Source organism: Oryx dammah, unplaced genomic scaffold (genome assembly GCF_014754425.2).
Source record: "Oryx dammah isolate SB20612 unplaced genomic scaffold, SCBI_Odam_1.1 HiC_scaffold_10, whole genome shotgun sequence".
Taxonomy (NCBI): Eukaryota; Metazoa; Chordata; class Mammalia; order Artiodactyla; family Bovidae; genus Oryx; species Oryx dammah.
In genome coordinates this window covers 78328980-78355983 of record NW_024070194.1, presented here as the reverse complement: position 1 = coordinate 78355983, position 27004 = coordinate 78328980, and the positions used below count along the sequence as shown (strand labels likewise).

General features: G+C 39.3%; 1 long non-coding RNA gene across 1 annotated transcript in view; it reads left to right on the top strand.

Moving 5' to 3' along the window:
* Positions 1-253: 253 nt before the first annotated feature.
* Positions 254-27004, top strand: part of LOC120869178 — a 93341-nt gene continuing 66590 nt past the window's right edge. Inside the window, exon 1 of the long non-coding RNA XR_005722458.1 lies at positions 254-403. This is a non-coding gene — a long non-coding RNA (uncharacterized LOC120869178). The remainder of the gene's footprint in view (positions 404-27004) is intronic.

Genomic DNA, 27004 nt, shown 5'->3' with positions numbered 1-27004 from the left:
TGTTGTCTCCTGAGAGCGGAACCTGAGGTAAGGATCTAGGTGCATTTTGGTTTAATTGGGAGCACGTCCCAGGAGGCATCAGGGGGTCAGGGATGAGGGAGAGCTACCACAAGGGTGTCTTATCAAGGATCCCCTGTGGGCAATGGGACTTGGTTCCACCGGGACTTCCTGAAAAACAAGCACAATGCCTTCCAAAACTATCCACTTAAAAGACAGGAAACTGGAGTACTTAACCACTGGCTCCTGTCTGCACTGGTGGAGAGTTCCCTCCGGGGACTATGCATGCATATTGGAGCTGCACAGGGAAGCTTGTGGGCCAGAGAACTGAAAGATGTCTGCTGGGTTTCTTGAGGTGGAGCCACGTGGTGTGACTTAGATCCAAATGCACTTGGAAGTCTCCAAGGTAGGTTCAGCTGCTACTGGTGCTGAGCTGAGGGATACAGTCATGGAGGTATTTGCGAGTGGAAACTGTGACTCTAGGTTGATAAAAGATTAAAAAGCCAAAGAGACATGTAGAAGAACATTTGCTAAGCTCCATGGTATAAAAGAGCAAGACTGCTTTTAGAAATTTAAGGAAGTGAGTCAAGATAAAGTTGGGTATTCTACACAGAAGACAAATCATAGAGACAAGAGTCATTCTATGGAGTTTCAATTTTGTATTTTTAGAGTCCAGCATCTAGGTCAATAGTATCCAAAGTAGACATTCCTTTTTTAAAAAAACTTTTTTTATGTAGACATTTTTAAAGGTTTTATTGAATCTGTTATAACATTGCTTCTGATTTATGTTGCATTTTGGCTGCAAGGCGTATGGGATCTTAGCTTCCTGAGCAGGGATCAAACTCATGCTCCCTGCATTAGAAGGCGAATTGTTAACCACTGGACTGCTAAGTCCTTTCTTAATTATGTATTTTTTAATCCTAAAAAGGAAATAAAATTGAACTTGATAACTGTTTAATACATGGCTGGGCCGCAGCACTGGCATTCAGTCCTGGTAACACAGAAAATGTCATACATGGTGTGGGAGGAAGCGTGTAGAAAGTATGGGAGTGCCTCCTCCCACCAGGCAGTGTGGCGGTAGCAACACTGCCTCGTTTGCTCTCATAGCCTGTTGCAATGTGGTGTTAGTTAAGTGAAGCTGGTTGGATAGAATCATGGACTTAATTAAGGGGTATTCACTGAACTTCTTCTCACAGAATGGACAAGGGCATTAAAGGAGATTCTTGAAAAGAACCATCACCTTGAAGAGAATACTGGTTAAGAAATGGTAAGAAAACAGCAGCTGTCTTTATCCTGTTCTTACAGCAATTGCTTCATCCATCCTGTCATGCGATAACAAACAGTTAAATAAGAAGAAGTAGGGCCCCCCAAAAAAAGCAGAAAAATAGAAATAATTAAGAAGACTTGGGACTTCCCTGGTGGTCAGGTGGTTAAGATATCACCTTTCAATGCAAGGGCTGTGGATTTGATCCCTGGTCAGTGAGCTAAGATCTCATGTGCCGCATGGCCAAAAAAACCAAAGCATAAAACAGAAGCATCATTGTAACAAATTTAATGAAGACTTCTACAAAATCTTTAAAAAAGAACACTGAAGAGTGGGCTTAAAACCATTGCTACTAAAAATATAGTCCAGGTCATACCTTAAGAAGACACTGTTTCTTGAGATGTTAGCTATTGTAAAATCATTTTGATTAGTAAGCTTTTTGGAAATAGTATACATGTATGGATGTGAGAGTTGGACTGTGAAGAAGGCTGAGCACCGAAGAATTGATGCTTTTGAACTGTGGTGTTGGAGAAGACTCTTGAGAGTCTTGGACTGCAAGGAGATCCAACCAGTCCATTCTGAAGGAGATCAACCCTGGGATTTCTTTGGAAGGAATGATGCTAAAGCTGAAACTCCAGTACTTTGGCCACCTCATGCAAAGAGTTGACTCATTGGAAAAGACTCTGATGCTGGGAGGCAATGGGGGCAGGAGGAGAAGGGGACAACAGAGGATGAGATGGCTGGATGGCATCATGGACTCGATGGACGTGAGTCTGAGTGAACTCCGGGAGTTGGTGATGGACAGGGAGGCCTGGCGTGCTGCAATTCGTGGGGTCTCAAAGTGTCGGACATGACTGAGTGACTGAACTGAACTGATACTGTTTCATATTCTTTTTTATATTTCTACTTCTTGCTTTTTTTTTTTAACTACACACAAGGAGCATTAGTACAGTATATGTATATAATGTATAGACAGAATCCATACGCGTATGTATGTACATGCAGGCACATATATACATATATATTTAAATATGCGTGTGTTATTGATAAAGGCTAAAATTCTCTCCCCTTATTATCAGACTCTGAAACAAGGACCAGGGCAGGTAATTTGCTTGGGAGGTGATTTCAGGAAAGACACAAGAGGGTGAGGAAGTGACACAGGGAAGAGAGAAATGCCAATAATGGGTGTGAGTACAGTGGACAGCTAGTGCTCAGTTCAGTTTGGGACCATCTAAGAACCACATGAATGCACCCTAAAATTGCCCACTGATAGCTAGGATTGTTGGGGTAATTTCCACTGATTCATATCCCTCATTTGTTGAGCTTTACCCACAGAGGCACTTAATTGCCAGACTTTCCAATGTGCCCCTCCGTGTGCATCATGAGGTCCCTCTGTCCAAGGATGGAGGCCCCTGGAGAAGGCCCCATGCAGTGATCAGAGGACACACGCACCTATGGGGGCAGTTGTGTCAACATGCTGGGTACTGTTTCCTAAATCATGGGTGGAAACAGAGTTGCGGTAAGTGGATATAAGACAGGACACTGAGAGTGTCAGTTATTATCTCCATCATAAATATTTGAAGATTAGTGTTCTAGGTAGAGGGAGGAGATATATGCTTGATGGAGATGTTCAGAATTGAGGTTCAGAAAGGTAACTTGGGGAGCAGTGTGATAGTGAATATTTTGGAGGAACCGGAGATAGGAGACTGGAAGACCTGTCTTCCTGATGTTGCAGTAATCCAAGTGACCAGCGAAGGTGGATCTGAGGAGTAAAGTCTAGAGGTGTGTTTGGCCTAAGTATAAAGATCTTGGTGGCTGATTTGATGTTAGAGAGTGAAAGAAGAAACCATAGGTTGATCCCCAGACTTTGCCTTGAGTTACTGGATTGATAAAGACCAAGAAGAATAGAAGAGAGGGAAAGGGAGGTGGTGTAATGGTCTGTCTGAGCAGCTTCACTGTCACATGTCTGAGGGATAAATAGCTAGCAGAGAGGTAGATAGAGTGTTCTGGAATCCAAGAGGGAGAGAGTTCAGTGAAAACCACTTTGGGAAGTATAAGTTAAAAGCACTTCCAGAAAAGTATCTAGGCAGCATCACTAGATTAGAAAAAGCATTTACAGATGTTTAGAAGGGTGTCTCTTAAATATAGTGTGCACAGGAACTACCATGTGATCCTGCTAAAATGCAGATCTTGGCTTAGGGTATCTGAGGTGAGGCAGGAGAGTCTGCATTTCTAATCAGCTCCAAGGTGATACTGATGCTGGTGGCTTTGGACCACATGGTGAGTAGCAGAGATTTAAAGGATGAGATGAAAGAAGGTTCTAGAAGTCTGACCATTTAAAATTGACATGGAGAAAATAAAGCAATACCCCCTGAAATCTGCACTCATAACATTCAACAGATTAATAAGGAAAACTTGTCTATGGATTCACCATGGAATACTTGCTAAGAATGGCTCAGTGACCAAAGTAAGTACAGATGTTCTTGAGTGCAGGCAGGATAACATATATAGATATAGCTGGGCAAAATGAGGTGGGTAGGTTGTGGAGGAGTAATTCTCTGAAGCCTTATTCAATTTCTTGCTTAGGAAAGCAGGAGTCAGTGGAAAAAGTTGATTTTCTCTAAGAAAGTATATTTAAGAGATAGCAGAAAGAAATGATACACCACTCTAGTACTCTTGCCTGGAAAATCCCATGGATGGAGGAGCCTAGAAGGCTGCAGTCCATGGGGTTGCTGAGGATCAGACATGACTGAGCCACTTCACTTTCACTTTTCACTTTCATGCATTGGAGAAGGAAACGGTAACCCACTCCAGTGTTCTTGTCTGGAGAATCCCAGGGATGGGGGAGCCTGGTAGGCTGCCGTCTATGGGGTCGCACAGAGTCAGACATGACTGAAGCGACTTAGCAGCAGCAGCAGCAAAGAAATGAAACCCAGAGAATTCAGTTTTCTCCCTTGCTTGGTTGGTCCTTTGGGAGATGCTAACCAAATGAATACCCAGAAGTGAAGTAGGGGGGTTGTAGACATGATGTAGAGAGAGTACAGGTATATTAATGACAATGAAGCCATTGAGAAAGACAATCAGACACATAACCGGAGGGGGAAAAAAAAGAAAATGGAGGGAAGCAAACTCAACACTAAATAAAGAATTAAAGTACCTTGACTGTGGTGATGGTATCATCAGTGTTAGCCTATGTCCAAACTCATCAAATTGTATACATTGAATGAGTACAGCTTTTTTGTGTATCAATTATACCTTAATAAAGCTGTAAACAAAGTTTAAAGAACCACAGAGAAAATTGGGGTTATGCTGTCCAAGTGACTAACAGATCCACAAACACAGCAAAACAATATGGAAATAAATGCACTTCAGTTCACTACATGCTGGAACACAAATGGGAAAAGGTGAAAGTCAGTTTTGATCAAGAAGTTAACTGAGATTGTCAAGCTTTAAATTAAGAATTTAGAACAGAGACACAAGAATTCAGAACTTATACCCGAGTAATTATGGCAAAATATTTATTACAGAGTGTGAGAAGTAAGTGTGGGCCTTGCTATTCAAAACCTTTGAACTGAACTTTGAAGATGTCTGGCTATGAAGAAAAGTAAACAGTCAAGGCTGTTACCTTCTCTGTCAGGTATGAGAATCCTTTGCTGGTTATGTCTGATGGATTTCTTTCAAATCCTTGTTCTGTATCCAGGAACATGCTCCTGTAAAAATATGAATAGTTGAAGTCCCTCAAGCAAATTGTCCCCTTCAGTTCAGTTCAGTCTCTCAGTTGTGTCTGACTCTTTGTGACCCCATGAACCATAGCACACTGGGCCTCCCTGTCCATCACCAACTCCCAGAGTCCACCCAAACCCATGTCCATTGAGTCGGTGATGCCATCCAACCATCTCATCCTCTGTCGTCCAGTTCTCTTCCTGGCCTCAGTCTTTCCCAGCATCAGGGTCTTTTCAAATGAGTCAGTTCTTCACATCAGGTGGCCAAAGTATTGGAGTTTCAGCTTCAACATCAGTCCTTCCAAAGAACACCCAGGACTGATCTCCTTTAGAATAGACTGGTGGGATCTCCTTGCAGTCCATGGGACTCTAGGAGTATTCTCCAACACCACAGTTCAAAAGCATCAATTCTCTGGTATTCAGCTTTCTTCACAGTCCAACTCTCACATCCATACATGACCACTGAAAAAACCATAGCCTTGACTAGATGGACGTTTGTTGACAAAGTACTGTCTCTGCTTTTTAATATGCTCTCTAGGTTGGTCATAACTTTCCTTCCAAGGAGTAAGTGTTTTTAATTTCATGGCTGCAATCACCATCTGCAGTGATTTTGGAGCCCCCCAAAATAAAGTCTGCCACTGTTTCCACTGTTTCCCCATCTATTTGCCATAAAGTGATGAGACCAGATGCCATGATCTTCATTTTCTGAATGTTGAGCTTTAAGCCAACTTTTTCACTCTCCTCTTTCACTTTCATCAAGAGGCTTTTTAGTTCTTCCTCACTTTCTGCCATAAGGGTGGTGTCATCTGCATATCTAAGGTTATTGATATTTCTCCCGGCAATCTTGATTCCAGCTTGTGCTTCCTCCAGCCCAGCATTTCTCATGATGTACTCTGCTTACAAACATGCATATTTGTGTGAATGTATTTTCTTACTCATCTATACTGAAATCTTTCTGAAATCTTATAAGTAATGGGTGTCAAAAAGAAAAAATACCATCAGCTGGATCTTAACAATCACAACTTTAGACAAGAACTTCTAAAAAAGTTTTAATTTTTTTTAAATTGATGTATAATTGATTTATAATATTGCAGTAGTTTCAGATGTACAGCAAAGTGATTAAATTATACATATATGTTTTATCCAGATTCTTTTTCATTATACCTTACTACAATATACTGTGTGTAGTTCCCTGTGCTATACAATAAATCCTGTTTGTCTATTTTACATACAGTGACATACTGTCAGTGTAGATAAGAATTTTTTTTAAAAAAGTTTTAATTTTGCATTGGGGTATAGCTGACTAACAAACTATGTTGTGATAGTTTCAGGTGAACAGTGAAGGGTCTCAGCCATACATATATATGTATCCATTCTCCCCCAAACTCCCCTCTCATCTAAGCTTCCACATAACACGGAGCAGAGTTCCCTGGGCTATAGAGTAGCTTCTTGTTGATTATCCATTCTAGATATATCAGTGTGTACATGTCCATCCCCAACTCCCTAACTATCTCTTCCTACCCTTCCCCTGGCAACCATAAGTTTGCACTCTAAGTCTGTGAGTCTCCTTCTGTTTTGTAAGTGACTTCATTTGTATCATTTCTTTTTAGATTCCACATATAAGGGATGTCATACAGTATTTCTCCTTCTCTAGACAAGAACTTCTAAATGAACATTTAACTTAATATGTATAGAAAGTCATTAAAAAACACAGTAAACATAAAATATTTTAAATAATGATAATTTCTAATGTCTTTCCAACCAACATTTGAAAATATTTTTTTCTCCACATTTCAAAGACAAGTAATCATTCATTTCTCTGTGTGCAGAATAACAAAATTATGTCTAATTGTTTTTCTGGAAACATTTATTTATATTGTGCCATTTACTATTAATTTCTCTTATTAATATGTCATGTAATTCCATTTTTTTTCTTTCAATTTTCTTCCAAGAAATAACTAACATAGCATTATATGGTTTAAGGTGCATACATAATGACTTGACTTCCATACATCATGAAATGATCACCATAATAAGTTTAGTGAACATCCATTATCTCAGATAGATACAAAGATAAAGTAAAACCATATATTTTTTTTTCTTCTGATGAGGACTCAGGATTTACTTTTCTGTAGCTGTTCAGTTGCTCAGTCATGTCCATGACCCCATGGACAGCAAATGTCATGCCTTGCTGTCCTTCACCATCTTCACTCTGCTTGAACTGACGTCCATTGAGTTGATGATCCTATTCAACCATCTCATCCTCTGTCATCCCCTTCTCTGCCTGCCTCCACTCTTTCCCAGCATCAGTGTCTTTTCTAACGAATCGGCTCTTCCCATCAGGTGGCCAAAGTACTGGAACTTCAGCTTCAGCATTAGTCCTTTCAATGAATATTCAGGACTGATTTCCTTCAGGATTGATTGGTTTGCTCTTTCTGAAGTCCAAGGGACTCTCAAGAGTCTTCTCCAACACCACAGTTTAAAACCATCAATTCTCCAACTATCAGCCTTCCTTATTGTCCAACTCTTACATCCATACATGACTACTGGAAAAACCATAGCTTTGACTAGATGGACTTTTGTTGGCAAAGTACTGTTTCTGCTTTCTAATATGCTGTCTAGGTTGGTCATAGCTTTTCTTCCAAGGAGCAAGCATCTTTTAATTTCATGGCTGCAGTCACCATCTGCAGTGACATTGGAGGCCAAGAAAATAAAGTCTGTCACAATTTCCACTGTTTCCACATCTATTTTCCATGAAGTGATGGGACCAGATGCCATGATCTTTGTTTTTTGAATGCTGAGTCTTAAGTCAGCTTTTTCACTCTTCTCTTTCTCTTTTCTCAAGAGGCTCTTTAGTTCCTCTTCACTTTCTGCCATAAGGGTGGTGTCATCTGCATATCTGAGGTTATTGATATTTCTCTGGCAATCTTGATTCCAGCTTGTGCTTCATTGTGATTTCTGGCATTTTGCATGATGTACTCTGCATATAAGTTAAATAAGCACAGTGACAATATACACCCTTGATGTACTCCTTTCCCAACTTGGAATCAGTCTGTTGCTTCCTGTCCAGTTCTCTGTTGCTTCTTGATCTGCACACATAATCCTTAGGAGGCAGGTGAGGTGGTCTGCTATTCCTATCTCTTTAAGATTTTTCTATAGTTTTTTTGTGATCCACACAGTCAAAGGCTTTAGCATACTCAATGATGTAGAAGTAGATGTTTCTCTGGAATTCTCTTGCTTTTTCTGTGATCCAACAAATGTTGGCAATTTGATCTCTGGTTCCTGTGCCTTTTCTAAATCCAGCTTGAACATCTGGAATTTGGAAATTCTTTGTTCATGTGCTGATGAAGCCTAGCTTGAAGAATTTTGAGCATTACTTTGGTCGCATGTGAGATGAACACAATTGTGCGGTAGTTTGAGCATTCTTTGGCATTGCCTTTCTTTGAGATTGGAATGAAAACTGACCTTTTCCAGTCCTGTGGCCACTGCTGAGTTTTCCAAATATGCTGGCATATTGAATGCAGCACTTTCACAGCATCATCTTTAGGATTTGAAATAGCTCAGCTGGAAACCTATCACCTCCACTAGCTTTGTTCGTAATGATGCTTCCTAAAGCCCACTTGACTTTGCCTTCCAAGAAGTCTGACTCTAGCTGAGTGATCACACCAGCCTGGTTATGTGGTCATGATCATGATGACCTTTTTGTACAGTTCTTCTGTGTATTCTTGCCACCTCTTCTTACTATCTTCTGCTTCTGTTAGGTCAAAACTTTTCTGTCTTTGATTTTGCCCGTTTTTGCATGAAGTGTTCCTTTGGTATTTCTAAGTTTCTTGAAGAGATATCTAGTCTTTCCCATTCTATTGTTTTCCTCTATTTCTTTGCATTGTTCACTTAAGAAGGCTTTCTTATGTCTCCTTCCTGTTCTTTGGAACTCTACATTCAAACGGGAATATCTTTCCTTTTCTCCTTTGCCTTTCACTTCTCTTCTTTTCTCAGCTATTTGTAAGGCTTCCTTAGACAACCATTCTGCCTCTTGCATTTCTTTTTCTTGGGGATATTTCTGATCACCTCCTCCTGTGCAATGTTATTAATCTTCATCCATAGTTTTTCAGGCACTCTGTCTATCAGACCTAATCCCTTGAATCTATTTGTCACTTCCACTGTATAATTGTAAGGGATATGATTTAGGTCATACCTGAATGACCTAGTGGTTTTCCCTGCTTTCTTCATTTTAAGTCTGAATTTGGCAATAAGGATTTCATAATCTGAGCCACAGTCAGCTCCCAGTTTTTGCTGACTGTATAGAGCTTCACCATCTTTGGCTACAAAGAATATAATCAGTCTGATTTCGGTATTGATCATCTGGTGATGTCCATGTGTAGAGTTGTTTCTTGTGTTGTTAGAAGAGGGTGTTTGCTATGCCTGGTGTGTTCTCTTGGCAAAACTCTGTTAGCCTTTGCCCTGCTTCATTTTGTACTCCAAGGCCAAACATGCCCCTTACTCCAGGTATCTCTTGATGAAAGTAGAAATACTCTTGCATTCTGTTCCCCCATGATGAAAAGGGCATCTTTTTTAGGTGTTGGTTCTAGAAATTACTGTAGGTCTTCATGGAACCATTCAACTTCAACTTCTTTGACATTAGTGGTCAGGGCATAGACTTGGATTACTGTGATATTGAATGATTTGCCTTGGAAATGAGAAATCATTTTGTCATTTTTGAGATTGTACCCAAGTACTGCATTTTGAACTCTTTTGTTGACTATGAGGGCTACTCCACTTCTGAGGGTTCTTGCCCACAATTGTAGATATAATGGTCATCTGAATTAAATTCAACCATTCCATTCCATTTTAGTTCACTGATTTTCCTAAAATGTCTGCGTTCACTCTTGCCATCTCCAGTTTTCTGGCATTTCCAATTTACCATGATTCATGGACCTAACATTCCAGGTTCCTACAGGATATTGTTCCTTATAGCATTGAACTTTACTTCCACCACCAGTCACATCCACAACTGGGCATTGTTTTCACTTTGGCTCAGCCTCTTCATCCCTTCTGGAACTCTTCTCTGCTCTTCTCCAGTAGCATATTGGGCACCTACTGACCTGGGGAGTTCATCTTTCAGTGTCATATATTTTTGTCTTTTTATACTGTTCATTGGGTTCTCAAGGCAAGCATTCTGAAGCAGTTTGCCATTCCCTTTTCCAGTGGACCACATTTGTCAGAACCCTCCACCCTAGTTTTTTTCTTGTGATGAGGATTCAGGATTTACTCTCTTAGCAGCCTTTATATATAAAATCCAGCAATACTAATGATATTAATCATGTTGTAGGTTACATTCCTAGTACTTATTTATCTTATAATTGGAAGTTTGTACTTTTTAACCTTCTTCATTTAAATCTCCTTCCTCTCCCCTGCCTGCCTCTGTTGACCAGAAATCTGATCTCCTTTTCTACAAGTTTGTTTGTTTGCTTGTTGGAGGGTGTCCCTGATGGCTCAGATGGTAAAGAATCCACCTGCAATGCAGGAGACCTGAGTTCCATCTCTGGGTTGGAAAGATCCCCTGGAGAAGGGAACAGCTACCCACTCCAGTTTTCTGGCCTGGAGAATGCCATGGACTGTATAGTCCATGGGGTCTCAAAGAGTTGGACACAACTGAGCAACTTTCACTTTCTCTTTGGTTGTTAAAAGTATAATTGACCTACAATACTGTGTCAGCTCCTGGTGCACAGGATAGTAATTTGATGTTTTTGTACCTTTCAAAATGATCTCCACAATAAGTCTACTTAACATCTGTCACCATATGAAGATATTACATTATTACTGACTATATTCCCCATTCTGTACTGTACATGCCATTCCCATGACTCATTTATTTTGTAACTGGAAGTTTGTACCTCTTGATTTCCTTCATCTATTTCACTCATCTCACTACCCTCCTCCCTTCTGGCAACCACTTGTATCTATGACCATGTTTTTGTTTTGTTATGATTGTTCATTTGTTTTGTTTTTTAGATGCCACATATAGTGAAACCATATGGTATTTGTCTTTCCCTGTCTGATTTACTTCACTTAGCATAATACTTTCCAGGTCCATCCATGTCGAAGATTTCATTCTCTTTTCAAAGATTTCATTCTCTTTTATGACTGATTAATATTCCACATCTTATTTATCCATTCTTCTATCCACGGGCACTTAAATTTGCTTCCATCTCTTGACTATTGTGAATAATGCTGCAGTAAATATAGGAGTGCATCTGTCTTTTTAAATTAGTGTTTTATTTTCTCTGGGAAAATACCCAGAAGTTGAATTGCTGGCTCATATAGTAGTTCTATTTTTAATTTTTTTGAGGCATCTTCATACTCTTTTGCATAGTGGTTGCACCAATTTATATTCCTGCTGAAAGTGCATGAGAGTTCCTTTTTCTCCACATCCTTGCCAACACTTGTTATTTGTTGTCTTTTTGATAATAGCAATTTGATAGGTGTGAAGTGATATCTCATTGTGGTTTTGACTTGAAGTTCCCTGATGATTAATTATGTGGAGCATCTTTTCATGTGTCTGTTGGCTGTCTGTACGTCTTCTTTGGATAAATGTTCATTTAGGTCCTCTGCCCATTTTTTAAATCAGGTTGTTTGTTTTTTGATGCTAGGTTATATGAGCTCCTTGTATAGTTTGGATATGAACCAATCTTTTATTAATGTGTCATGTATTTTAATATGATAACTAATAGAAAGGTTTTGTTTGTTTTAGGATAGAACAATGATGGAAATTTTGATATTTATTTTTTAATATATATTTCTTCAGAATCATGAAGTGTGTTTAAGTGCTCCCAAGGTTATGGAAAAACTGTTTGAAACTTTCATAAAATTAACTTTGAAGAGTTCATATGGAAAATTCCCTCAGATTAATATATATTTTCAAAATGTGCAATATATATGAATGACAAATATCTCTTAATTTTCCCTCCTATTTTCTCATGTTGGTCTACTTTGGTCCAGATTGTAGTGGAATTAATAGTGTGTATACTCTAACAAGTTAAAAGGAAAAGCTTATCAGTTTTATCATCTCATCTGATGTGAATTGATTAAATACCTTCTTGTGGGCATTGCTGTGTCACGTACTTTGCAAAATAAGTTAATCATTCATTGGCCTGATCAGATCCTATAATCGGCTGATAGTAATGTGTTCTACCTGGAAACAGAATGGGTCCGAAAACAATTCTGCCCTAAACATTGGATCAAAGCAGTACTTACCACTTAGTGTGTTTAGTCCATTGGTTCATTCATGAAACACTGGCAGTATCCTTGCATCAACATTCTGTGAGGCTCTCACATAAGAAACAGTCCTGTGATGAGTTCATATTTTAATGGCATTAATATATAAACAAATAATTAGGCTTAAATACCTTAGGAACTATAATAAGTTATCTATAAAATGCTGAGAAAAACCTATGAAACATAACTCCATCTGGCAGAATCCTTCTCAAAGGATATGTCATTTGAATTAGTCTTGAAAGGTAATAATTGCCAGTCTATGTCCAATGCAGGATATGGCACGCTTGGGGCTGGTACACGGGGATGACCCAGAGAGATGTTGTGGGGAGGGGGGTGGGAGGGGGGTTCATGTTTGGGAACGCATGTACACCTGTGGTGGATTCATGTGAATGTATGGCAAAACCAATACAGAATTGTAAAGTAAAATAAAAAATAAATTAAAAAAAAAAGAAAGGTAAATAGAGATTTTTTTCTGGGAAAAAGAGTGGGGGAGGAACAAAACCTATGCAAAGTCACAGAAGTGTAATAAAACATTCATTGTCAAGGTCTGAAGGGAAGAGTAAGTGTGGGTGCAGAATAAAGAAGGGAAAGGGAAAGTAATACAACCAAGAGGTTACAGAGAACCTATAAATTTATGTTATACTGAGTATATAAATCAGAGTTCTAAGTTGCAAACAACAGAATTCAAAACCAATGTCATGGAAATCCAGAAAGGGAAGACTTTCAAAGAGATGGGAGTGGAAAAGTATGAGATTAAGCAACATGAGGACTGGAATTGGACCACTGAACTCATCAGTTACTAAAGTTACTATAGTAGTAAGAGACTATTCTCTAGGACAGGCACAGATGTCAATAGCATCAACATCATTTAGAAATTTGTTAGAAATACAGAATCTAGAGCCTGACCCAGATTTACTGAATCAGAAAATTAGAGATAAAATCCATCATTTAGAGGATTCTTACACAAGCTGAAGTTTGAGAATTGCTGCTGGAGTGTGCCTAGGAAAGAAGGATTTTTGTGGGTTGGAGGTAAAAATAATAAGTGCAAAAGAATAAACTGTCCCTTTGTAAAGTTTGTTGTGAAAAAAAAGAAGAAAAAGAAAAAAGATGGTGGTTTTGGAGGAGATAGGATTAAGGAAGCGTAATAATCTATCATGAATTTCACTTATTAATACTTTTACTTTTTCTAATGGTGTTTTTTTAATTTATTAAAATTTTAAATAGTCAGATCTTGTGAATTTGTGTGATTATTTTCCATTGCAAACTTATTCACATATATTTCCATATTTTCTATTACCTTACCATGACTTACTTTCTTCCATCTTACATTTTAAAAATATGTCTGGAGTTTATTTCAGTAAATACTTGGTTGAATGGCTCTCAAGTGAAATATTTTTCCCTCAAAAGCCAGTTTCCTCAAAGTTGTTGATTTACTCTTCTGTCCCTAACTCTGTGCTATGAGTCTCTTCCTTTCTCAGATATTAAGTCCTTAAACACATATTTAATGAAGCGGCCCCTGCATGATGTATCCTTCCTTTTTAAAATTAGTTTATATTTTAATTTAAGGATAATTACTTTACAGAATTTTGTTGTTTTCTGTCAAACTTCAGCATGAATCAGCCATAGGTATACATATATCCCCTTCCTTTTGAACCTCCCTCCCATCCCACCCCTCTAGGTTGATACAGAGCCCTTATTTTGGTTTCTCGAGGCATACAGCAAATTCCCGTTGGCTATCTAGTTTACATATGGTAATGTAAGTTTCCATGTTACTCTGCATACATCTCACCCTCTCCTCCCCTCTCCCCATGTCCATAAGTCTATTCTCTATGTCTGTTTCTCCATTGCTGTCCTGCAAATAAATTCTTCAGTACTATTTTTCTAGATTCTGTATATATGCATTAGAATATGATATTTATCTTTCTATTTCTGACTTCACTCTTTAATAGGTTCTAGGTTCATCCTCCTCATTAGAACTGACTCATCCTTCTGAGGAAAGACACACCCCAGTATTACCTCCTGATAAGTTTATGATTAATTAAATCTGCAGATTATCTTTAAACTAATTCTTTCAAGACAGGTCTCCCTTGTTCAATCTCCCTTACTCAATCTCCCTTATTCAATTCTTACATGGACATTAGTGGAGATGTAGATTATAAATATAAAATTTTCTCAACATTCAGAAAACTAAGATCATGGCATGCAGTCTCTTCACTTCATGGCAAATAGTTGGGGAAACAATGGAAACAGTGACATATTTTATTTTTGGGGGAATCCAAAATCACTGCAGATGGTGACTATAGCCATGAAATTAAAAGATGCTTGCTCCTTGGAATAAAAGCTGTGACCAAACTAGACCGTACACTAAGAAGCAGAGACATTATCTTGCCAACAAAGGTCCATCTAGTTAAAGCTATGGTTTTTCCAGTAGTCATGTATGGATGTGTTATACTATAGAGAAAGTTGTACTATAAAGCAAGCTGAGCACCAAAGAATTGATGGTTTTGAACTGTGGTTTTGGAGAAGACTCTTGAGAGTCCCTTGGACTGCAAGGAGATCCAACCAGTCTGTCCTAAAGGAGACCAGTCTTGGGTGTTCATTGGAAGGACTAATGTTGAAGCTGAAACTCCAATACTTTGGCCACCTGATGTGAAGAACTGACTCATTTGCAAACACCCTGATGCTGGGATGATTGAAGGCAGGAGGAGAAAGGGACAACAGAAGCTGAGATGCTTGGATGGCATCACTGACTCAATGGACACAAGTTTGAGTGGGCTCCTGGACTTGGTGATGGACAGGGAAGCCTGATGTGCTGCAGTCCATGGAGTTGCAAAGATTCAGACACAACTGAGCAATTGAACTTTAACTTTATTCTAACCCAATTTCAAGCTAACAATAGAGATCAGCTCTAGGTCAGCTCAGTGTCCTATATTAATTCTTCTGGTAATACTGTTCTACACCAAAGTTTGAGAACCATCACTCCAGTTCAGTTTAGTCGCTCAGTCGTGTCCGACTCTTTGTGACCCCATGAATCGCAGCACGGCAGGCCTCCCTGTCCATCACTAACTCCCGGAGTTCACTCAGACTCATGTCCATCGGGTCAGTGATTCAGATTTTATCTTTTATACACAACTGAATGGAGTTAAAACAGTGAAGGTAGTATTCAAATCAGTAAGACCCAGGTATACTCACACAAGGGCTTCTCAGGTGCCACTTAGTGGTAAAGAATCCACCTTCCAATGCAGGAGATGCAAGAGACCTGGGTTCGATCCCTGGGTCAGGAAGATCCCCTGGAGGAGGGCGTGACAACCCACTCAACTGTCCTTGCCTGGAGAATCCCATGGACAAAGAAACCTGGTGGGCTACAGTCCATGGGGTTTCAAAGAATCAGACATGACTGAAGTGCCTTAGTGCACATGCACGCTCACACCTAGACCACCATATTGGCACAGAGAGGTGATTCTTGGACCAAGTTATCCAGAGAGCGCATTCATTCTTTACCTCCCATGACAGTAGTGTACTGAGTAATTCTAATGATTTTTTCAATTTGAAAGTGTTAGCATTCATGAGCAGATCAACATACTGGAGCAACTGGTTTACCATTGCTCTGACAATTAAATGTTGAAAGATGGATTCAGTTTGGACATGGTTCTGCATTTTTAAAATCCATGAAATTAAAGTTGCCTTAAATGTAGGATTTGAGTTCTGTCCACATCGATATTTTAATGAGTAGCACAGTGCTTATCTCTTATATATGTGTGTGTGTGTGTTTAATTGAAGTATAGTTGATTTACAATGTTATGTTAAGATGTTCCTTAAATTTGTGTTCACCATGGGTAGGTGCCCATATTTATTGTACAATGTGTGGGTGATATATTTGATTTAAACATATTTTTCTTCTTTGCTAAAGATCAGCATTCTTTTTAGTTTCTATTAAAATTATATTTCATGGAGGGGGGAAATTACCTGCTGTAGAAAGACACTGACATTTCAGATTGGCTAACACTTCAAATATTTCTCAGGTGTAAATCTTTTAGCAAAACTTCAACACACTTGACCAAATACATTATTTCCTCTTTGAGTATGTTTAAACTCAATATATTTTAAAGCAAAGTTAATTAATCTCTTTCTTATTTGTTTACAATAAACTAGTAAAATTGCCATTTTAAAGAATTATCTAATGGCTGTTAAGTCTTTTGAGCATTTTTATTTTTTATGAGAAAGTTAAAAAACACCTTTGAACTTAAGATTGATAATAAAGAAAGCATTAAAGACTGTAGATTGGATCTTGGAAACCAAGGTATTGTTAACATATAAACACAGGGTAGGGACGTGGGGGAAGAGTTGGGAAAACCCCTTCATTGAGCTTCCTGAGAATGTCTAAGTATTATTTCATCTTTGTATAATGTAGCGACAATAGATATTTTAAAATAGAGCTCTGCCCAGTCGCAACATTAAGTTTCTTTTCTTATCTTAATTTTTCAAATAAAGCATTTCTTCATTTACTCTACCTTTTTTGGATGAATTCCACAATAAGATCTTCTGGGAAGTTATCCTTCCTCCAGTCCTCCTAGCCGTCCTACCAAAGCCTAACCCTTCACCACAAGATAGATGCAAAGGGTCAGGTAGCAGAAGGTACCTGAAAAGAGAAATCCAAAAACTGTGGGTTCACATTATTATTGAGGAAGAAGATGAAAAAATTAGAGAAATGTTTCATGTTTCTGAAAGAGTACAGATTCCCAAAGTGATTGCCCATAAACTTTGTCATTAGAGTGCTCTAATAATGGCTACTGATGTGTGATTCAACTAGTAGGATGTTTCAATGGAAACTGAAAGACAGTTTTAATATGTGGCCCATCATTCCATAGTGTTACACTTGGCAAATAGTGTCATCAACTAGAAAGTCTATGATAATCACATTATTATATCAGATTGAAAATCCTATGTCCCTTCATCAGGGGAGCCCTGTCACACGTCTATTTCATCTTCGTATGTATATTATAGTGGAAATTGTAAAAGTATTAGTCACTCAGTCATGTCTGACTCTTTATGACCTTGTGGCCTGTAGCCAAGCTTTTCTGTCTGTGGCAAGAATACTGGAGGGAGTAGTCATTCTCTTCTCCAAGGGATCTTCCTGACCCAGAGATCAAACCCTGGTTTTCTGCACTGCATATGGATTCTTTACCATCTGAGCCACCAGAGAAATCCACATTATAGGAGTTATTAGTTACATTATATAGTAGGTATATTATGTTATATTAGGTATATTATATCTTTATGTCTATTTCCTATGCATAGGAACCTGGAATGTTAGGTCCATGAATCAAGGTAAATTGGAGGTGGTCAAATAGGAGATGGCTAGAGTGAACGTTGACATTTTAGGAATTAGGAAGCTAAAATGGACTGAAATAGGTGAATTTAACTCAGATGACCATTATATCTACTACTGTGGACAAGAATCCCTAAGAGGAAATGGAGTAGCCATCATAGTCAACAAAAGAGTCTGAAATGCAGTAATTGGATGCAATCTCAAAAACAAAGGAATGATATCTGTTTGTTTCCAAGGCAAGCCATTCAATATCAGAGTAATCCAAGTCTATGGCCCAACCAATAATGCTGAAGAAGCTGAAGTTGAACGCTTCTTTGAAGACCTACAAGACCTTCTAGAACTAACACCCAAAAAAGATGTCTTTTTCATCAGAGGGGACTGGAATGCAAAAGTAGGGAGTCAAGAAATACCTGGAGTAACAGGCTAGTTTGGCTTGGAGTACAGAATGAAGCAGGGCAAAGGCTAATAGAGTTTTGCCAAGAGAATGCACTGGTCACAGCAAACACCCTCTTCCAACAACACAAAAGAAGACTACATGTGAACATCACCAGATGGTCAATACTGAAATCAGATTAATTATATCCTCTGCAGCCAAAGATGGAGAATCTCTATACAGTCAGCAAAAAGAACACCAGGAGCTGACTGAGGCACAGACCAAGAACTCCTTATTGCCAAATTCAGACTTAAAATGAAGAAAGTAGGGAAAACCACTAGGCCATTCAGGTATAACCTAAATCAAATCCCTTACGATTATACAGCAGAAGTGACAGATAGATTCAAGGGATTATAACTGAAAGACAGAGCGCATGAAGAGCTATGGATGGAGGTTCCTGACATCGTACAGGAGGCAGTGATCAAGACCATCCCCAAGAAAAAGAAATGCAAAAAGGCAAAACGGTTGTCTGAGGATGCCTTACAAATAACTGTGCTCAGAAGAGAAGTGAAAAGAAAAGGAGAGAAAGAAATATATATCCATTTGAGTGCAGAGTTCCAAAGAATAGCAAGGAGAGATAAGAAAGTCTTTCTCAGTGATCAATGCAAAGAAATAGAGGAAAACAATAGAATGGGGAAGTCTAAATATCTCTTCAAGAAAATTAAAGATACGAAGGGAACATTTCATGCCAAAATGGGCAAAATAAAGGACAGAAATGGTATGGACCTAACAGAAGCAGAAGATATTAAGAAGAGGGAGCAAGAATACACAGAAGAACTGTAGAAAAAAGATCTTCACAACCCAGACAATCATGATGGTGTGATCACTCACCTAGGCCCAGACATCCTGGAATGTGAAGTCAAGTGGGCCTTAGAAAGCATCACTATGAACAAAGCTAGTGGAGGTGATGGAATTCCAGTGGAGCTATTTCAAATCCTAAAAGATGATGCTGTGAAAGTGCTGCACTCAATATGCCAGCAAATTTGGCAAACTCAGCAGTGGCCACAGGGCTGGAAAAGGTCAGTTTGCATTCCAATCCCAAAGAAAGGCAATGCCAAAGAATGCTCAAACTACTGCACATTTCTACTCATCTCACACATTAGCAAAGTAATGCTCAAAATTCACAAATCCAGGCTTCAACAGCATACTGAACGTGATCCATGAACTTCCAGATGTTCAAGCTGAATTTAGAAAAAGTGGAGGAACCAGAGATCAAATTGCCAATATCCGTTGGATCATCAAAAAAGGAAGAGAGTTCCAGAAAAACATCTATTTCTGCTTTATTGACTATGCCAAAGCCTTTCCCTGTGTGGACCACAACAAGCTGTGGAAAATTGTTCAAGAGATGGGAATACCAGACCACATGACCTGCCTCCTGAGAAATCTGTATGCAGGTCAGGAAGTACCAGTTAGAACTGGACATGGAACAACAGACTGGTTTCAAATTGGGAAAGGAGTACATTGAGGCTGTATATGGTTACCCTGCTTATTTAACTTATATGCAGAGTACATTATGAGAAATGCTGGACTGGAGGAAGCACAAGCTGGAATCAAGATTGCTGGGAGAAATATCAATAACCTCAGATGACACCACCCTTATGGCAGAAAGCGAAGAAAAACTAAAGAGCCTCTTGATGAAAGTGAAAGAGGAGAGTGAAAAAGTTGGCTTAAAGCTCAACATTCAGGAAACTAAGATCATGGCGTCTGGTCCCATCACTTCATGGCAAATAGTTGGGGAAACAATGGAAACAGCGAAAGATTGTATTTTTTTGGACTGCAAAATGATGGTGACTACAACCATGAAATTAAAAGATGCTTGCTGCTTGGAAGAAAAGTTATGACCAAACTAGAGAGCATACTAAAAAGCAGAGACATTACTTTACCAACAAAGGTCCGTGAAGTCAAAGGTATTGTTTTTCCAGTAGTCATGTATGAATATGAGTTGGAATATAAAGAAAGCTCAGCGCTGAAAAATTGATGCATTTGAAGTGTGGTGTTGGAGAAGACTTTTCAGAGTCCCCTGGACCTCAAGGAGATCCAACCAGTCCATCCTAAAGGAGATCAGTCCTGAATATTCATTGGAAGGACTTATGTTGATGCTGAAACTCCAATACTTTGATGTGAAGAACTGACTCATTTGAAAAGACCCTGATGCTGGGAACAATTGAAGGCAGGAAAAGAAGTGGACGACAGAGGATGAAATGGTTAGATGGCAATACCAACTCAATGGACATGTGTTTGAGTAAACTCTGGGAGGTGGTGATGGATAGGGAGGCCTGATGTGCTGCAGTCCATGGGGTCACAAAGAGTTAGACACAACTGAGTGACAGAACTGAACTGAACTGATGTCTATTTCATCTTGGTAGGTATATTATAGTTAGATATATTGTTAAAGTCACATTGTGCTGAAAGCACTGAATTAATGCCTCAGCGACTTATACAATTCTCTCCTCATAAATCACTGTTTCTGAGTCAGAAAATTAGAAATACCGCTATTAACAAATACTTCATGGGTTAGTGGTACCTTTTTAAACTAGCAATTTGCTATTTTTATAATTATGCTTGCATATATATATATATGTATATGTATAGATCAGTTCAGTTCAGTTCAGTTCAGTTCAATCACTCAGTCGCGTCCGACTCTTTGCGACCCCATGAATCGCAGCACGCCAGGCCTCCCTGTCCATCACCAACTCCCGGAGTTTACTCAAGCTCATGTCCATCGAGCCGGTGATGCATCCATCTCTGTCGTCTCCTTCTCCTCCTGCCCCTAATCCCTCCCAGCATCAGAGTCTTTTCCAATGAGTCAACTCTTCGCATGAGGTGGCCAAGTATTGGAGTTTCAGTTTTAGCATCAGTCCTTCCAATGAACACCCAGGACTGATCTCCTTTAGAATGGACTGGTTGGATCTCCTTGCAGTCCAGGGGACTCTCAACAGTCTTCTCCAACACCACAGTTCAAAAGCTTCAATTCTTTGGTGCTCAGCTTTCTTCACAGTCCAACTCTCACATCCATACATGACCACTGGAAAAACCATAGCCTTGACTAGATGGACCTTTGTTGGCAAAGTAATGTGTCTGCTTTTTAATATGCTATTTAGGTTGGTCATAACTTTCCTTCCAAGGAGTAAGTGTCTTTTAATTTCATGGCTGCAATCACCATCTGCATATATATATATATATCAGACACTTGTGCTTACTATATTATACTGATGAAATTCCTGGTACCTACCGTGATGGATTTTAACAAATACACTTTCACTTGTTTAACTGAAATCCATCCTCGAAGCCCCAAGAGAACCATGGGGTCTCCTACGCTCACTGACTGACTGTGACATGTGAATAGTTCAATATCCAGTATGGCCATTTCCCTATTCTGAAGGTCACCTTGTAAATAAAGCTATTTAGTTGCAAAGGACATTGGAAATATATATAACTCTCTGATAAGGCAGGGAAAACACTAAACAGCAAAAGATTATGGCTCACATAATAGAGTAAATATCATGAGGTCAATATTTAAATACTCATTATTCCGGAAGTATTACACTTGCAGGAAGTGTTTCGTGAACATTTCACTTTTTTTTGGTAAGTATAAATAAAAGTTTTTAAAATAACTATAGTTATCAGTGATGTAAACTCAAAGAAGGAGAAAGTTATGTATAAAGTTACAGTTTTCACTTAATAGAAGTTGTGACTTTGGCTTGTAATCAGGATCAATTACTCAACTATTAGTTCTCCCTGCAGAAGCGTGTTCTCCCCTCTGTGGCTGGTCAAATCCAAACTTAAAATATGTAAGCAAGTCTGATGCCCCAGCCTTGTGTTGCTATTAGTAAGCAGAGGTGATATAGAGTTATTTCTCAGTAATGATGGCCTTTTGGGAATAAGAAAAAAAAACTAAGTCAACTAAAAATGCTGGTTTTAAATTAAACTATCCAGTTTGGGATACTGTGATCTACACAGCTTCTGACAATCTCTTACTTTTGTATGCATTTCTTGAACTTTTTTCTGTAGGACACAGGAAGCCTTCATGATGGTAGAAGATTTTCTCCCTCCTTTCAAAAGCTTCAAGTTCAGTTCAAGTATAAATTAAGAAGTCCCCTTCAAACTTGGTTGTAAGATTTGAATATTTATAATATCTGTGATAGTAGAGTAATGAGGCTTATTATTTTCCACTTCATTTCTATATTTGTATTGTCATTTAACATTTTCAGTTTAGAAACTTTATACAGATTTAAAGAATATGGTCATCACTTAAAACAACTGTGACTTCCTTCTATAAAATTCTATTTTGTCTTGGATATAATTGGTTTATCAGCCTAAACTATAAAGCAAATCATCTTCTAGAAGGGAGATTTTTACCTTTGGAAATAGGTGACTATTTTTTTTTTTTTGTAAAGAAGTAAATTCCTCTATGTTTTCCCTGTGTGTTTTCTGTGAGTCTATAGCTCATACTGAGATCCCAGACTGATTAGGAACTCTATCAGCATTTGAGCAAAAATACATTGATCTTTATTCTCAGTAAACTCAGAATGAATGAATACATGAATTCAATGAATGTTGATTAAATATCTAATATATGTCAGGTACACTTTTAGATGTCTAGTAACAGTTCTGTACAAAAATATTTATACTCCTGGTATTTACATCCTAGAAAGTAAGAAATATATATAAATATATATATATATATATGATAAATAAATAAGCTTAAGAGTAGGTTAAGAGAAACATTAAGTTGGGAGGGAAAATGTCATGTTGGGTTACAATTTTAGATAGTGTGGTCGGAGAAAGTCACTCTGAAAAGATACTATTTGAGCAAAGACATGATGGAAGTGAGGGAAGGGGCATGAAGATGTCTGAGGGGATGAGCATTCCAGATGGAATCAACTGGTCCATGATAGGAGCTGTGGGAAGAGATCCTGCTGGATGGGCAGAGTAAAAACAGGAGGTAAGGCAGGAGCAGATCCTATAGGGCCTCTGGGTCAACATGAAGACTCTAAGTGAGTCAGGAAGCCATTCAGTTCAGTTCAGTTCAGTCCCTCAGTCATGTCTGACTCTTTGCAATCCCATGAATCACAGCATGCCACTCCTCCCTGTCCATCACCAACTCCCAGAGTTTACTCAAACTCATGTCCATCGAGTCAGTGATGCCATCCAGCCATCTCATCCTCTATCGTTCCCTTCTCCTCCTGCCCCCAATCCCTCCCAGCATCAGAGTTTTTTCCAATGAGTCAACTCTTCGCATGAGGTGGCTAAAGTGTTAGAGTAAGACGGTAGGTGTTGTGAGAGGCATCAAAGGGCAGACACACAAACCATAATCACAGAAAACTAGTCAGTCTAATCACACGGACTACAGCCTTGTCTAACTCAATGAAACTAGGAAGCCATTAGAAAATTTTTAATAGCCAAATGTATTTATATTACTTATACTTTTAAAAGATCATTCTGGCAGCTCTGTTAAGAGTAGAGTAGAGGCAGACAATGGAGAAGGCAATGGCAACCCACTCCAGTACTCTTGCCGGGAAAACCCCACGGATGGAGGAGCCTGGTAGGCTTCAGTCCATGGGGTCGCTACGAGTTGGACACGACTGAGTGACTTCACTTTCACTTTTCACTTTGATGCTTTGGAGAAGGAAATGGCAACCCACTCCAGTGTTCTTGCCTGGAGAATCCCAGGGATGGGGGAGCCTGGCGGACTGCCATCTATGGGGTCGCACAGAGTCGGACAGCAGCAGAGGCAGACAAGGGCTAAAGAAGTGAGACCAGTTACAAGGCCATTACAATAATAACGGTAGAAGATGATGGTGGATTAGATTAGGAAGAGTTATCAACCAAGGTCCCAATAGGAAACAGGTGGCATAAGTTAAATGTTAATAATTCAAAGAGAGAATTTTGTTAGTTGTTTCACAAATGGGTTAATTATAAAGTATGGGTGCTGTATAGGATAAACAAATGGGATGGAATAGTAACCCATGATGAGTAATTCTTACTAAGCCTGGGCCAAAAAGGATAAAGAAAGAAAAGAGTTCCAGAACCTGATGAAAGGGGAGAGTTGTGTAGAGAAGGTCCTCTTGAGAGGGGCAGGGACACAGCCATCCCAAATGACCTCACAGAGTGAGCCAGTGTGATAGATAATATGACCTCATTCTCTTCCATCCACCCAATTGCCCTTAAAGGCTCTCCACCGGCTCAACCCAGTCAAGGGTCAGAGGGCAAGGAAACCTTCCATGTCCTTACACGGACGGTCAGTCTCCTGGGCAGAAAGCTAACTGGAACCTGGGGAACACATGTACACCCGTGGTGGATTCATGCTGATGTATGGCAAAACCAATACAATATTTTAAATAATTAGCCTCCAATTAAAATAAATAAATTTATATTATTTATAAAAAGTAGATCTGAAGAGACAGATAACTTCTATTGAAGTTATCCACCAGAATCTCCTACTCTTGCCCTCAGCTTTTTTCTTTTTTGTTTCTTCTGGCTAAAAAATTTGTCTTCAACCTAGGGAAAGCAAGAAATTCCATCAGATATCATAACAGTATGGATGTTGTCTTACAGGACTTCTCCTAACTACGATTTTCCATGATAAGCACCATTTCTGTTATTCACATAAAGTGGTAGAAAAACAAGAGAAAGAATTAAGTGATATAAAACAGAGCTACTACAGCGTTTGCTTCTGTATTTGATCATGAGCCAAAATTGGTACTCACAATTACCTTCTACAAATCACTGTATATTTTTCTCTTCCTTGGCCAGCAACCGCATAGTCAGAATCTTTACTTGGAGGAATACATGACAGTTCACTCGTACAAGACATGAGCCCTTGATGCTTTGTCTTTCTTTGTCTTGCCACATTTTTCCACTGGTCAAATACTTTTGGTTAAGGCAGGACTAATGGTACCCCACCACATGCATGGGTCCCTAAAGTAATCCTCTTGCACCCATCTTGTAGCAGTGACTCATTTAGAGATCAGGATCAATCTAGAACAACCTAAAACAAGGACTTGCTTCTCTCACTGTTGGCTCAATGGCACAAGGAACATAAAATGACAAGGGTGAAGTCTTGGTTTCCAAATTGTTAAATCCACTGTAATATTTCCTGATGGAAGCATTTGAGGTGGACACCAGGGCCTCAAAACACAGGTGTGTTACATTGCGAAGATGGAAAGTAAATATTTTGTCAAGTGGTTTATTGGTAAAATAGTGAGAGAGATCATTCTACCACTGGGTTCCTTGATGATGTTACAAAAATGAAGGAATGTGTATTGGCCATATATGTAAGGCATATATTACATCTATCACTTTGCACCCAATATACCTTAGACTGGCACTGCATTCCATTCTAAGCCCAATAGGCATGATGCCACTAATGCCCTGGATATCTCTTGTCCCATTTCTTCCTTTTCTATATGTGCAACTCAATAGCAGAGTCTCACTTTGAAGGTCTATTTCTTGAGTTACTTTTGGTAGCAATTACTGCCATCTGAGTTCTCAATCAGGAAACAAGTGCCCTATGCAAACTAGGATAATTTAAAGGTTTATCTACAAAGTGACTATTTACAAAAGTGTAGGTGGAATATAACGAAACTACAAGGGACAGTGTGATGAGTTCTTGTACAATCAGAGAACTTGTTACCACTCCTAGGCCAGAAGAAACTGAACCCAGAAGGAGACAGTAGTGTGAAGGAGGCTTCCTTGGGAGGAATCAGTTCAGTTGAGTCACTCAGTCATATCTGACACTTTGTGACCCCATGAATCACAGCACATGAAGCCTCCCTGTCCATCATCAACTCCCAGAGTTTACTCAAACTCATATCCATTGCGTCAGTGATGCCATCCAGCTCTGTCGTCCCCTTCTCCTCCTGCTCCCAATCCCTTGCAGCATCAGAGTCTTTTCCAATGAGTCAACTCTTCACATGAGGTGGCCAAAGTATTGGAGTTTCAGCTTTAGCATCAGTCCTTCCAAAGAACACCCAGGACTGATCTCCTTTAGAATGGACTGGTTGGATCTCCTTGCAGTTCAAGGGACTCTCAAGAGTCTTCTCCAACACCATAGTTCAAAAGCATCCGTTCTTCGGCGCTCAGCTTTCTTCACAGTCCAACTCTCACATCCATACAGGACCACTGGAAAAACCATAGACTTGACTAGATGGACATTTGTTGGCAAAGTTGGCTTAAAGCTCAACATTCAAAAAACTAAGATCATGGCATCTGGTCCCATTACATCATGGGAAAAAGATGGGGAAACAGTGGAAACAGTGTCAGACTTTTATTTTTTTTTTGGGGGGGGGGCAGGGGGCTCCAATATCACTGCAGATGGTGACTGCAGCCATGAAATTAAAAGATGCTTACTCCTTGGAAGGAAAGTTATGATCAACCTAGATGGCTTATTGAAAAGCAGAGACATTACTTTGCCAACAAAGGTTCATCTAGTCAAAGCTATGGTTTTTCCAGTGGTCATGAATGGATGTGAAAGTTGGACTGTTAAAAAGCTGAGTGCTGAAGAATTGATGCTTTTGAACTGTGGTGTTAGAGAAGACTCTTGAGAGTCCCTTGGACTGCAAGGAGATCCAACCAGTCCATCCTAAAGGAGATCAGTCCTGGGTGTTCTTTGGAAGGAGTGATGCTAAAGCTAAAACTCCAATACTTTGGCCATCTCATGTGAAGAGTTGACTCTTGGGAAAAGCCTCTGATGCTGAGAGGGATTGGGGGCAGGAGGAGAAGGGGACGACAGAGGATGAAATGGCTGGATGGCATCACCAACTCGATGGATATGAATTTGGGTGAACTCCAGGAGTTGGTGATGGACAGGGAGGCCTGGCACACTGTAATTCATGGGGTCGCAAACAGTCAGAAATGACTGAGTGACTGAACTGAACTGAACTGAACCGAATGTCTTTGCTTTTGAATATGCTATCTAGATTGGTCATAACTTTCCTTCCAAGGAGTAAGCGTCTTTTAATTTCATGGCTGCAATCACCATC